Consider the following 12796-nt stretch of genomic DNA (forward strand, 5'->3'; position numbering starts at 1 on the left):
ACGTGGGCAGAGAGAGTGACTATCCCAGTTAATTATAGCACTCAGATTCAAGATTCCCTGTACAAGAATGGCATCACCATCTTCTGCTCAGATCTTCTGTCAATACTTACATTAATTAGCATCTACAATCAATTGGAACAGCCCTCAGGTGCCAAGGTAAATCATGGGATCAACGAGGCCATTTTCTTAAGGAACTGGGTCAACTCATCCTTTGTTCCCATCACTGTCAGGACAGATTATCTGAATGCTATGGGGGGTTGTTGTTCTGAGAGGTTGAGGTATTTGCTAATAACTGGAAGCTGCAAGTAGCTTTTCTCAAACAAACACTGGGCATATGGGAGTGACAGACCCTCTCCTTTGCAGGTGAGAACCCAGTCAACAGGTGTGAGACAATCTTGGTACCGTTGTATATGGCACAATGTGTTTCACTCCTTGTTTCTGCATTGTGGAGATCACCCAAGTCATCTTTCATTTTATTTGTTGGTTCAGGATGGAATCAGTTTGTAAGGACCTGATATAAAAACCTTTAGATAAAGACAGAAAAGATGTACCTAACCTGTGCAACTGCATCAAGTTGTGCACAGACTCTCAGTAGCCAAACATTAAATTTAATTAAATGCTGAGTTTCTCTTTGTCCTTGGTATTGGTCTGGATGCATTGACACAGGACACTCCAATCAATTGGTCCTGTGTAACAGCCATTCCTCATGAAGACATTTATGCAGAAAATCACCTCTAACCACATGTGCATCAGGTAGTGGACATCATGTAAGGTCCTTGAGGCTCTGTAGGAAATGATGGTTGATTCTGTTGGATTTCCTTGAATAGACTGCTAAAGCTATCTGGCATAATGCCTTATTATCTTTACTTACAAACAAGCATCAGAACATAGCTTGGCAGATGGTGAGAAAGGTCATCCTTGTAAATCTTTCCCACAATCCTGGAGTCTCACCCCTCCACAATCTGCCCTCAAGGTGGCCATGCTGGAGAATAGACTGTCTAATTTCTTGTGTACACACTTTTGTAAAGCAGGTATGTAGAAAGAGATACAATGTTTTTTGTTTAATCAAAGTACATCTGGAGCAGCTCTGTGATGCAGGACTCCACACACTATAGGTTGTTCCCAGAGGCACTCACTGGGTGAGGACCACTATGCTGGTGAAAAAAAGCTCTTTGGTCTGGCTGAAACTTGCTGGTCTTCCACAGTTAAGTTACCCTCAATAATTAGTGCATTCAAAAGTCCAAAGTCTAGATATTGAGATATACACTTAGGTTTGGTGCAAATGATTGAGAGACACAATGGAAACCTTCCAGCCATTGGACATTTGAGAAGCTGGAAACTATAGAATTCCTTGGGCTGTGTGCTACTCAAAGAATCGAGATTGTGTTGGAAAAGCATAGCAGGTCAGGCAGAATCCAAGAAGCAGGAGAACTGGCGTTTCAGGCATAAGCTCTTCATCAGGAATGCATTCTGAAAGCCAAATATTGAAAATGCATTGAGACACCCCAAAGAGGAACATTGTGTGTACAGGGAAAAAAAAGTATTGCACTTCTTGCAATTTCCAAAATGAAATTTATTTGTCTTTATGCTGATCCTTGACATAGAATGCATTTTGTTTATAATAGGACCATTATATTTATATTAAGTGGAACACATGCTGAGCATGTTGATTAGTTAAATCGGGCTGTAAATACCGTGATTTTCAAGTTGAAATGTTTGGGTTTTGTGTATTTTTTATGAATACAATATATATATTTGAGGGAAAAAAAGCCAGTTAGAGGAAGTTCATCTGGCTGATTTCTGAGTTCCAGCCTCCAATCTCATAGTCAGGGACCCCACACCATCCGATTCTACCACCTATCTAAAATTCACAAATCTGACTGCCCTGGTAAACCCATTGTCTCTGCCTGCTCCTGCCCCACTGAACTTAGCTCTACATACCTTGACTGTCCTGTCCCCCTTAGTCCAGGAATTCCCCAAGTAGGTCAGGACACCACCTACACCTTCCACCTCCTCCATGACTTTTGTTTCCCCAGCCCCCAAAGCCTTATCTTCACCATGTGTCCAGTCCCTGTACACATCTATCCGCCAAGACGAAGCCCATCAAGCACTCCATTTCTTCCTCTCATGCCAAGCCAACGAGTACCCTTCCACTGACACTCTCATTCGATTGGCTGACCTGGTCCTCAACCTCACCAATTTCTCCTTCCAAACCTCTCACTTCCTCCAGACCAAAGAGGTAGCCATGGGCAGCTGCATGGGCCCCAGCTATGCCTGCCTCTTCATCGGGTACATGGAACAGTCCATCTTCCACAGCTACACTGGCACCATTCCCCACCTTTTCCTCCGCGACATCAATGTCTGTCGTGGCGCTATCTCGTGCTCCCATGAGGTGTTTGAACAGTTCGACAACTTCACAAACACCCTCCACTCTGACCTCAAGTTTACCTGGACCATCTCAGACACCTCCCTCCCCTTCTTGGACCTCTCCATCACCATTTCCAGCAACTGACTCAACACGGATATCCACTACAAACTCACCGATTCTCACAACTACCTGGACTGTGCCTCCTCCTACCCTACCCTCCCTCCTGTAAAAACGCAACCTTTTATTCCCAATTCCTCTACCTCCACCACATCTGTTGCCAAGAGGACCAATTCCACCATAGAATATCCCAGACAGCCTCTGTCTTCATAGACTGTAATTTCCCCTCCCACATTGCCAACGTTTCCCCCCAACGCCTCTCCTACCCTTCCCACCTGGAAATCACCCCTCCAATCGCAACAGGGACAGAACCCCCCCCCCACTGCTTCTCACCTTCCACCCCACCGACCTTTGGATAAATCGCACCATCCTCTGCCATTTCCGTTACCTACAAACAGACGCCACCACCAGAGATATATTTCCCTCAGGACGTCTATCTGCATTTCGGAGAGACCATTCACTCCTGACTCCCTTGTTAGATCGCCAACCACCACCCCCTTCACCCCACACCAACCAACCTCCCCTATTTGCACCTTCCCCTGCCACCGCAAGAAGTGCAAAACCTGCACTCACATCACCCTCAACCCCCACCCAAGGCCCCAAAGAATTCTTCTACATCCAAAAGAAATTTACCTGTTCTTCCACACACGTCATCTATTGTATCCGTTGCACCCAATGTGGTCTCCTCTACATTGGGGAGACAGGCCACCAGCTTGCAGATCATTTCAGAGAACACCTCTGGGACACCCGCACTTGCCAACCCTACTGCCCTGTGGCTGAACATTTTAACTCCTCCTCCGACTCTGCCAAGGACATGCAGATCCTGGGCCTCTTCCGTCGCCAAACCCTAACCACTCGATGCCTGGAGGAAGACTGCCTCATTTTCTGCCTTGGGACCCTCCAACCACACGAGATCAATGTGAATTTCACCAGTTTCCCCATTTTTTCTCCCCCCACCTTATCCCAGTCCCAACCTTACAACTCTGCACTGCCCTCTTGAACAGTCCTACCCATTAATCTGCCTTCCACTATCTGCTCCATCCTCCTCTCCGATCTATCACTTTCACCCCCACCTTCATCTACCTATTGCATTCCCAGCTACCTTCCCCCAACCCCACCTCCATCTCATTTATCTCTCAGCCCCCTTGGCCCACAAGTCTCGTTCTTGATGAAGGGGTTATGCCTGAAATGTCAATTCACCTGCTCCTTGGATGCTGCCTGACCAGCTGTACTTTTCCAGCACCACACTCTTTGATTTTGATTCCTGAGTTGCAAGGTTGCTTTGTGAGCAAAGTTAAGCAGATTATACTTATTGAGTTTAGAATGCTGAGTGGTGATATGATTGAAATACATAAGGTTGTGTCATGGCTTGACTGGATAGATGCTAAAAGATGTTACCCCTCATGAAAGAATCTAGAACTAGGGTATGCAGTTTAAAAATAAAGGGGTTTCTAATTTAAGATAGAGATGGAGAATTTGTTCACTCAAAGCATCGTAAATCTTTGGAGTTCATTATCCTAGAGAACAGTGAAGGCAGGGTCATCAAATGTTCAACACAAAGTTAAACACATTTCTAATACACAAAGTCATCGATAGTGGTAGGCAGAAAAGTGAGAGTTAAGGCCACAATCTGATCAGCCATGAATGTATTAAATGACAGAGCAAACTTATAGTATCAAATAGTGTATGTTTGCTCCTATTTCTTGTTCTTTTGTACTCTGATTTGGATACTTGACATCTCTTTTTGGAGCCACTCTGAATTTCTGGGGGCAGCTCAGTAGGACAGAAGAACCTTTGTTGCCTGCATTGAATGCAAAACTTACTCTGCAATGTGTGATTAAGCCATCTACTGTTTTGTTTTGAAAACATGTTAGGCAGCCCTTTAGGAATATAACTTAATCCAATATGTTCCAGAAAGTAGGCAACCCCTGGAGTGTTAAAAAAAGTTTGCACAGCATTGTAAAAATTTACAACAGCTAGTGTAAACATTGAATGCCATTCGTTTGCTTTCAGTTCAGAACAACCAGCAAATGCTTTTTGGTTTAGAAAACCCAGAAATTGAAAGGTTGTAGGGCAGTTCAAAGCAAACTTGACTGAGATTAGAGCTAAGTGCAGTTTTTTCTGCTAGGAAGGAGTTTTTCAGAGCAGTTAAGAGTATAAATTAACCCACTAGAATAAAAAAGAGTTTGTGCAGCTTCCACACAAAGAGTGTTTGGTCAGAAGTCAGCAGTTTATGAAAGCTGAGAATGTTTAAGGTCTCAGTTTTGTGAATATTCATGTCAGAAGACTTCACAATTCACAAGACAGAAACTGGGGAAGATCAATTAAGTAGATCTAAATATTTAAATTTAACAGAGGGGTAATTTCTTGAGATTTAAATCTCTATAATGGTCAGTGTCAGGAAGAAATTCAAAAACTTTGTTTTTCTGCCATTTAAAGATTTTTCTAAATTGTCTTCTGTATCAAAGATAGTTTGGTATGATTTTGGTAAATTTCTGTTGTGTTGTTAAAGAAACTATGGAGTCTCATGTGATTGTGTTTCATGATAAACCAACACTTTAAGATCAAAAAGAATCGAGACAAATGTTATTCAGAGATCGAGCTTATCCAGCAGTATCATCAGTTTGTATCATAACAAACCTTAGTCTCTTTTCATCAAGCCGTAAAAAATTAGAGAAAAAAGTAATCAGAAAACATTAATCTCTTTTATGATTTCCTGCAATCCCAAAGACTGGTTTCATTAATGAAGAAGACAGATGTTTTATAAGTATGAAGACATACTATGAAACAACAAAATTTGAAATATTCGATATATCTGGTGGTATTAGGCAGGATTTGGCCCTGATGTAAAGACTGGAACTGTGGTGTGTGGGCCTATTACTTCATGCTGCTGGCTGATGTACCAGTTTGCCAAACACCTTCCCAAGCCATTTACCTAGATATCAGATCCAAAGTTTTAGAAGATCTGGATCTTCCTCCATAAGCGGCAGATAGTTTTTTTAAGATAATGTATGAGGTAACATTTTAAGGTCTGTTTTGTTAAGTAACGATGGAGGATAATGTAGAACCTTCTCTGTTGCCCTCCCTCTTTATTTTGATAGATGTAACTTAAATTAATTTCACAATGGCTTCCTGAAATTGCATGTTTCCCTTACAGCAAAGATATGTTGCAACACTTTCTGTAATGGTGAAATTTCTGTTGGCATTTGAGATTCCAGAGCCCAACAGTGTTCTTTATTGAATGATGGACACACTGTTTGGCTACCCACTTGCCAACCCAGCCAAAGTTGATGTGAGACAATTGGAATTATTACATATTGATGTGAGTGAGACTAACACATGCTCAATTTATAGGCAACCATTACTGAACTAATTTAATCTACACTTTCCAACAGCAAACAGAGAGCAGCAGAGAGGGCTCTACACTACACTCCTAATCTCCTTAACAAAAGAGACATTAACCATAAAATGCTCATGGACATAAAGTGCCAGAACTTAGATATCTTATCCATAATCAATAATGCCTTAAAATTTAACAGGCTAGAATTCATATTGGTAATTGCAATCACAAATTAAATATTTATAAGTATCTTCAGTGTAATATACACATAATGTTCCCCTTTAACATCAGTATGCCTTCAATGAAAATAGCATTTCTCAAAAAAGACGTAAAGAACCTATTTCTTCTTTCTTACAACATACATTCTATTCTGGCTTCTTCCTCTTTCTGTCTGGGTATCTCCTGCATTTTTAATTGTTTGACTCTTCTTTCATAGTGCCTATGAGCTTCTATGATAGAGTTAAAGTATAGCATCAGGCATCTTAGACAGAATCACCTACATCATGGCCATGGGCAAGATTTTCTATGTAATTTTTCACTTATTAGCCTTGTTCTGCATGCAATAAATTGTAACATGAGTTAAATGATAATTCACATGGTACATGCAGGCAGTCAGGATATTCTCATTCCTGCAGTCACCTTCCATTGTTGAAGGTTCTGCTGCTGTGTTTAAAGGCCACCTGGGAACCACAGCATCAAAATAGGCTATATTTTCTGCACCACATTGCTGGCGAAGACACAGACCAGGAAAAAATTGGCTCCAAACTTTAGCCAGTCTTTGCTTTCCATCTAGAAAAAACATGAGAGGTGCTCTTTCCCAGTGAGGTCAACATGACATGAATGTAGGGAGATACGGTTACTAAGTTACAGATGACACCAAAATTAGTGGTGTAGTGGACAGTGAAGAAGGCTATCTAAGAATACAATGAGACCTTGATTAGATGGGTCAATGGGCTGAGGAGTGTCAGATGGAGTTTAACTTAGATAAATGTGAGCTGCTGTATTTTGGTTAGGCAATTGCGGGCAGGACTTATACATTTAATAGTAAGATCCTGGGGAGTGTTGCTCAATAAAGAGACCTTGGAGTGCAGGTTCATAGTTCCTTGCAAGTGGAGTCGGAGGTAGATAGGGTAGTGAAGAAGGTATTTGGTATGCTTGCCTTTTTATTAGTCAATACATAGAAGTTGAGGAGATCATATTGTGGCTGTGGTTAGGCCATTTTTGGAATACTGTGTTCAGTTCTGGTCTCCCTGCTATAGGAAAGATGTTGTGAAACTTGAAAGGGTTCAAAAAAGATTTACAAGGATGTTGCCAGGGAGAGAGGCTGAATTAGCTGGGGTTATTTTCCCTGGAGCATCAGAAGCTGAGAGGCGATCTTACAGAGGTTTATAAAATCATGAGGGGCAAGGATAGGGTGCATAGTCAAGGTCTTTTCCACAGGTTAGTGTAGTCCAAAACGAGAGGGAATTGGTTGAAGGTTAGAGAGGAAAGATGTAGAAAGTACCTTAGTGGCACCATTTTCACACAAAGGATAATGTGTTTGGAATGAGCTACTAGAGGTGGTGGTGAAGGCTAGTACAATTACAACATTTAAAAGGCATCTGGATGATATGATGCTGCTGCTCCTTTAACAGGATTATACTGTCCTTGGCATTTTTTTCAGAGAGGTCGTAAAAGATACAAATCTGAAAAGTCTGGGGTTGAAGAGTTTCAGGGCCAATTAGTTTATAGCTGACAAATACTGCCTCAGACAGAAGGCTTTCGATTTAAAAAAAAACATTTGTACAATGAAAGAGGAGTGGCCAATTCAATTCTCCCAACTCAACTTTGCTCTGGTTTGGTTTAGTTTTTAGCATAATGTTGAAAAGCTGCTGGACCCAAAGATTTTGGACCATGCTGTTCCTCTCTCTCTGACGTCTCTCCTGTAAGACTCTGTGTTTCATTTTACCTTTTGTGCCAAGAAGTGTTTATTGGGATTGTTGCAAGTATTTGGAACAGCATTATTAAGTTGGGATGACCAGTTGGGTTTTCGGAGTTAAGGTATTTAGTATTCTGTTTTCTGTTGTTTGTGTTTTATTCAGCAATCTTGAAAATAAATTTAGTTTTGTTTAAAATTAAGTGGTTTAACCAATGGCATTTCTCCTGGAATATCCACTTTACACCTGCTGAAAACAACTACTAAGGTTAGGGTCTGGGATACCTTCTTGTAATGTTTTGAGGGGTCTGGCTTGCTCCACAATAATGCATATATGAATAGGAAGGGTTTGCTGGGAAATGGGACGAGGTTAATTTAGGATATCTGGTCAACATAGGAGAGTTGGTCCATGGTGTACATCGCTATTATTCTACGTCCTCCCAGCATACCTGACTGGCCTAAGACAAGGTCACAGGACAGGCTAGAACCTGTGGCCAGCATAAAGAACCCAGATCCAGTGCAGAAAAAGGCTGAATGATCATCTACACTTGACAAGGATAAGTGACACCATCTTTCATTTCTAGCTCAAACTCATTTCAGCATTACTGAATCTAATAGTCACTGCCTAGCCATGTCACAGCCTGCCAACCTCAGCATCACATGTGAATGTATGATAAAGGGCTCACAACCATCTTATGTTCTGTGTTCTAACACTCCTAAATACAGTGATTCTTACTCAGTTTTTGTAGAGGATGCACAGCCTGACAGGGCTATGCAAGCTTATAAGATGCTCATTCACCCATTCCTATCACACTCAATCCTTGTCTTTCTCTCATTGCAGCACAAGTTGGCCCATAACAAGATGGCCTAGCTAGAGGGCCGAGTCTCAGGGGTAACAAGATTTCTGAAACTCCTCCAACCAAGTGCAGGCAGCAAAGCTGCTGGATGAGAAGATGTGACTGGTTCTGCTCAGATTGGGAAATTGAAATTTCAGTACATACCAGTCAGAAGTATTGCAGCTCTTTGGATATCACAAATCCAAATACATAATTGCTGAAGAAGCATATTCTCTTCACTCTTTCCCTTCTGTTATGAAGATGTGGGAGTACTGTACCCTTAAGAAAGTTGAAAAGTAGCAAAACTACCTGACAGCAACAAATGTTGTCAACAAGATACAATGTAGCATGTGGTCCAGCAGTTAGGGTAGCTGGTTGCCTGGAGACAAAAACAGATTTGGATTAGGCCAATCAGTTCAAATTATAACCCAAAACAATACCAAATTCCAATCAATTTTAATTTAGTATATCGATACTCTAAAAGCCAATGACACAATCCAATTTGGGGGTATAAGAGTGGGGAAAATTGAACAGTTGGGGGGAGAACTGCCAAGCCACCAGCATATAGGGATTGCTGAAAAAAAGCTCGCTTAAAGGTATCTTTATTGATCAGCAACCTGTGAAACAGAAGAAAGAAAAGCAGACACAGGAAGATCCAAATAGAAGATTCAACAGCTGGCTGGTTTTGAAGACTTGAATTTTTGGTAAATCTTAATCCGGGGGGTTTTAATCGGACTAGTATTATAGAAGGGAAGATGAAAGATAGATTAGAGGAAGGAGTTGTAAATAGTTAGTTAATTATTCTCTGTTAAACTTTAAAAAATAAAGTTGTTAATTTTTATTTTAAATAGTTCTTGGCCTCGTGAATTTTCACAGATTACTGCACGGGATAAATCTTTCTCTGTGCTGCTAGTTTAAATTAAGCAGGAGGATTTACGCCATGTCGTAATAGTTTGGGGACTCAACGAAGACTTGAATGGTTTAGGGTGCTTTTGTCTGCAATTTGAACAGTTTGGATCTTGGATTTGGGATTTGAACTGGTTTAGACAGATTTGAACAGATTTGGGGGTATGAAAAATCCCAGATTTAAACACTTGCAGGCTAGTGTCCTAGATCTTTGAATAAAACGTAGGTGAGACAATTTGTTTAATTTTGGTGACTTGTAGTTGACTAAATTAAAAGTGAGAGAAATTACTTTTAAAATTGCTAAAAAGAGGTTCTAGAATTGGAAAATGATTCTCAAATTTGTTAAGAAAGTTTAGAAGGAAAGAAGAATTCCATACTATTAGAATTAGCAAATAAGTTAGATTTGGGTTTAACCAAGGACAAAAGTAAAGCTGAAATTGGAAGGGAATTACTCAAACACGTAGGTGTATCAGAGAAAACAGACAAGTTTAGTCGAGGTAGAAAAACTTACATTACATTTAAGGAAAATGGAGTTAGAAGATAGACCAAGGGAAAGAGAAAGAGACAGAGAAGAGAGAGAGAAAGAGTGGAAAAACAGAGAGAGAGAAGGTTCTTAGCTGAGTAAAGAGAGAGAAATGGAGAGAGAAAGAGAGTGTGAATTGGAACTTGAGAAGTTGCGACTTAGTCAGCAAAGTCAAGTTAACGGGAAGGAGATGAAAAGAGAAGGTAGTGATATATATGCAAATATGTCAAAACTCTGCCACGTTTTGATGAGAAAGATGCTGAAGCCTTCTTCATTTCATTTGAAAAATTGCCTAGACAGATGGAGTAGTCTGAGGATTTATGAATAATGCTAGTTCACATTAAACTGGTAAGCAGAGCTGGTGAGGTATTTGCCGCACTGTCAGATGAGGGGTCAAGAGGTTATAAAGAGGTTAAACAGGCTATTTTAAGTGCTTATGAAGCATATAGACTGTGGTTCAGAAACACAAAGGAAGAACCAGGTCAGACTTACATTGAGTTCAAAAGAATTAAACATAGCCCTATCGATCGATGGGTGCATGCTTTGAAAATAGATTAGGTCCTTTGAAGCTCGAAGAGAGATTATTCTGCTGGAGGAGTTTAAAAACTCACGTCCAAAGAATTCATGTGGAGTAATAGAAAGTTCAGGAAGTGAGAAGGTCAGCAGAATTAGCAGATGCGTACATGTTGGTGCATAAGACAAGCTTCCGGCCAGAATTTAATCCTGTAAGGGACACAAGTTGGGAGAAGGAGAGATCCTACCAAGAGACCAAGAGTAGCGAGCACTGGTAAGAAATTACCACAAGAGAAAAAAGAAGCCCAAGAGGGTGGAAAGGAGGTGAAAGGCCTCAGATGTTTCCACTGTGCTAAAGTGGGACACGTAGTCACAGTGCTGGTCATTAAAGAAAGGTGCTGTGGGAAAAGATGTGGTAAAAAAAGCTAAGCCAGTGGCATTAGTGAAGGTAGGAAAGGAAACCCCAAGAAGAACCAAGGAGCTGCAGGAGAGTGCACAGCCTAGACAAGGGCTGGGTATGGAGTTAGTACTTGATCTCTACAAAGAATTTGCATCTGTGGGTAATGTTTATTCAGAAAGAACAAGGGAAGAAGGACAAGAAGTTCTAATTTTGAGAGATACAGGATCTGTCCAGTCGCTGATAGTAAGAGGTGAGCGGATGTGAACTCTTTCTGATCTGTTATCCGAGACTGTGGTAATTTGTGGGATAAATGGACAGAAATTTAATGTCCTCCTGTGTAAGATCAAGTTAAAGTGCCAACTTAAGACTGGGGATGTTACAGTGGGAGTGATTGACAGTGTCAGTTCCAGGAATTCAGTTTGTTCTTGGGAATAATTTGGCAGGATCCAATGTGGGAGTGACACCCCTTGTTGTGGAGAAGCCCAAGGAAGACCAAGAAACTGAGGAGTTAAAACAGAAATATCCTGGTATTTTCCCAGACTGTGTGGTAACCTGATCCCACTATCATAAGTCACAGCACAAAGTGAAAAGTCAAGAGAAAGATGAAAGAGTTGAGGTTCAGTTAGTGGTTACCCTGTTTGACGTAATGGTGCAGGAAAAACCTGAACAGGCAGAGGATCAGATAGAAATGTTTACTCCTGAAAGACGAAGAGACTTGCAACTGTACGACGAGATGTCAAAAGATATATATGTGGATGCATACTCCGAAAATGAGGTAGAGAATATTCCAGAGGGTTATTATCTGAAAGATAGAATCCTAAGATTAAAATGGACACCACAGCAGGTTAGTGCAAAGGAGGAATGGGTTGAAGTGCACCAGATTGTGTTACCGATAGCATACAGACATGAAGTGTTAGGGATTGCACATGAACTAATTGTAGGAGGTCACCAGGGGGTATGAAAGACTCAGGCTAAGGTACAAAAACATTTTTATTGGGCTGGAATGCTCATGGTTAACTTTTACTGTATGTGTCATACATGCCAAATGGTAAGCCACAGGCAGTAATAAAACCAGCACCTTTGTTGCCAACTCCCGCATTTGAAGAACCTTTCACGTGGGTTATAATTGATTGTGAGGTCTCTTCCCGAGAACTGAAGTGGGAACCAGTACTTGTTAATCATAATGGATGTGTCTACCGGATTTCTGGAGGAAATTCCATTACGGAGATTCAAGGCAAAAAAGGTGGCAGAGGAGTGAGCAGCTTTCTTCAGATGGTATGGGCTACCCAGCGAGATTCAGTCAGACCAAGGGTCAAATTTTACTGCTCGGCTGTTTGAGGAGATTATGGATAGCTTCGCTATACAGACTTTAAATCCAGTGTGCATCATCCTGAACCTCAAGGAGCTTTGGAAAGGTGTCATCAAACCTTGTTGAGAGCATACTGTCAGGACTACCCAAATGATTGGGATGAAGGTGTCCCATTCGTATTGTTTGCCGTTAGAGATGCCCTAAACAAATCTACTCAGTTCACTCCCTTCGAGTTCATCTTCAGGCATGAACTGAGAGGTCCTTTGAATTAATTAAAGAAAAATTGACAGGACATAAGTTGGAGATCTCACACTTCGATTATGTATTGGAGATGAGGGAGAGATTAAATAGAGTAGTTGAGTTAGCTAAACAGGACTTAAAGAGGGCACAGTGTAGAATGAAGCAGGTAGCAGAAAAAAGCTCTGAGACTCAGATATTTTCCCGAGGGGATGACATGTTGATACTGTTACCAGTGATAGGAAATCCCTTCAAAGCCAAGTTTCGTGATCCTTTTAAATTGAGAGAAAGTTGAGTCATGTGAATTATCTAGTAAAGGTGCCAAATAGGAA

General features: G+C 41.1%; 1 protein-coding gene across 21 annotated transcripts in view; it reads right to left on the reverse strand.

The window, feature by feature from the left end:
- Window positions 1–12796, reverse strand: part of LOC122559424 (calcium voltage-gated channel subunit alpha1 C) — a 1175809-nt gene that overhangs the window by 716378 nt on the left and 446635 nt on the right. The gene's annotated exons all lie outside the window — the stretch shown is intronic.

This window comes from Chiloscyllium plagiosum, unplaced genomic scaffold, assembly GCF_037043375.1.
Source record: "Chiloscyllium plagiosum isolate Xiang-an unplaced genomic scaffold, Cpla_swu_hap1 HiC_scaffold_19, whole genome shotgun sequence".
NCBI classification, from domain to species: Eukaryota; Metazoa; Chordata; class Chondrichthyes; order Orectolobiformes; family Hemiscylliidae; genus Chiloscyllium; species Chiloscyllium plagiosum.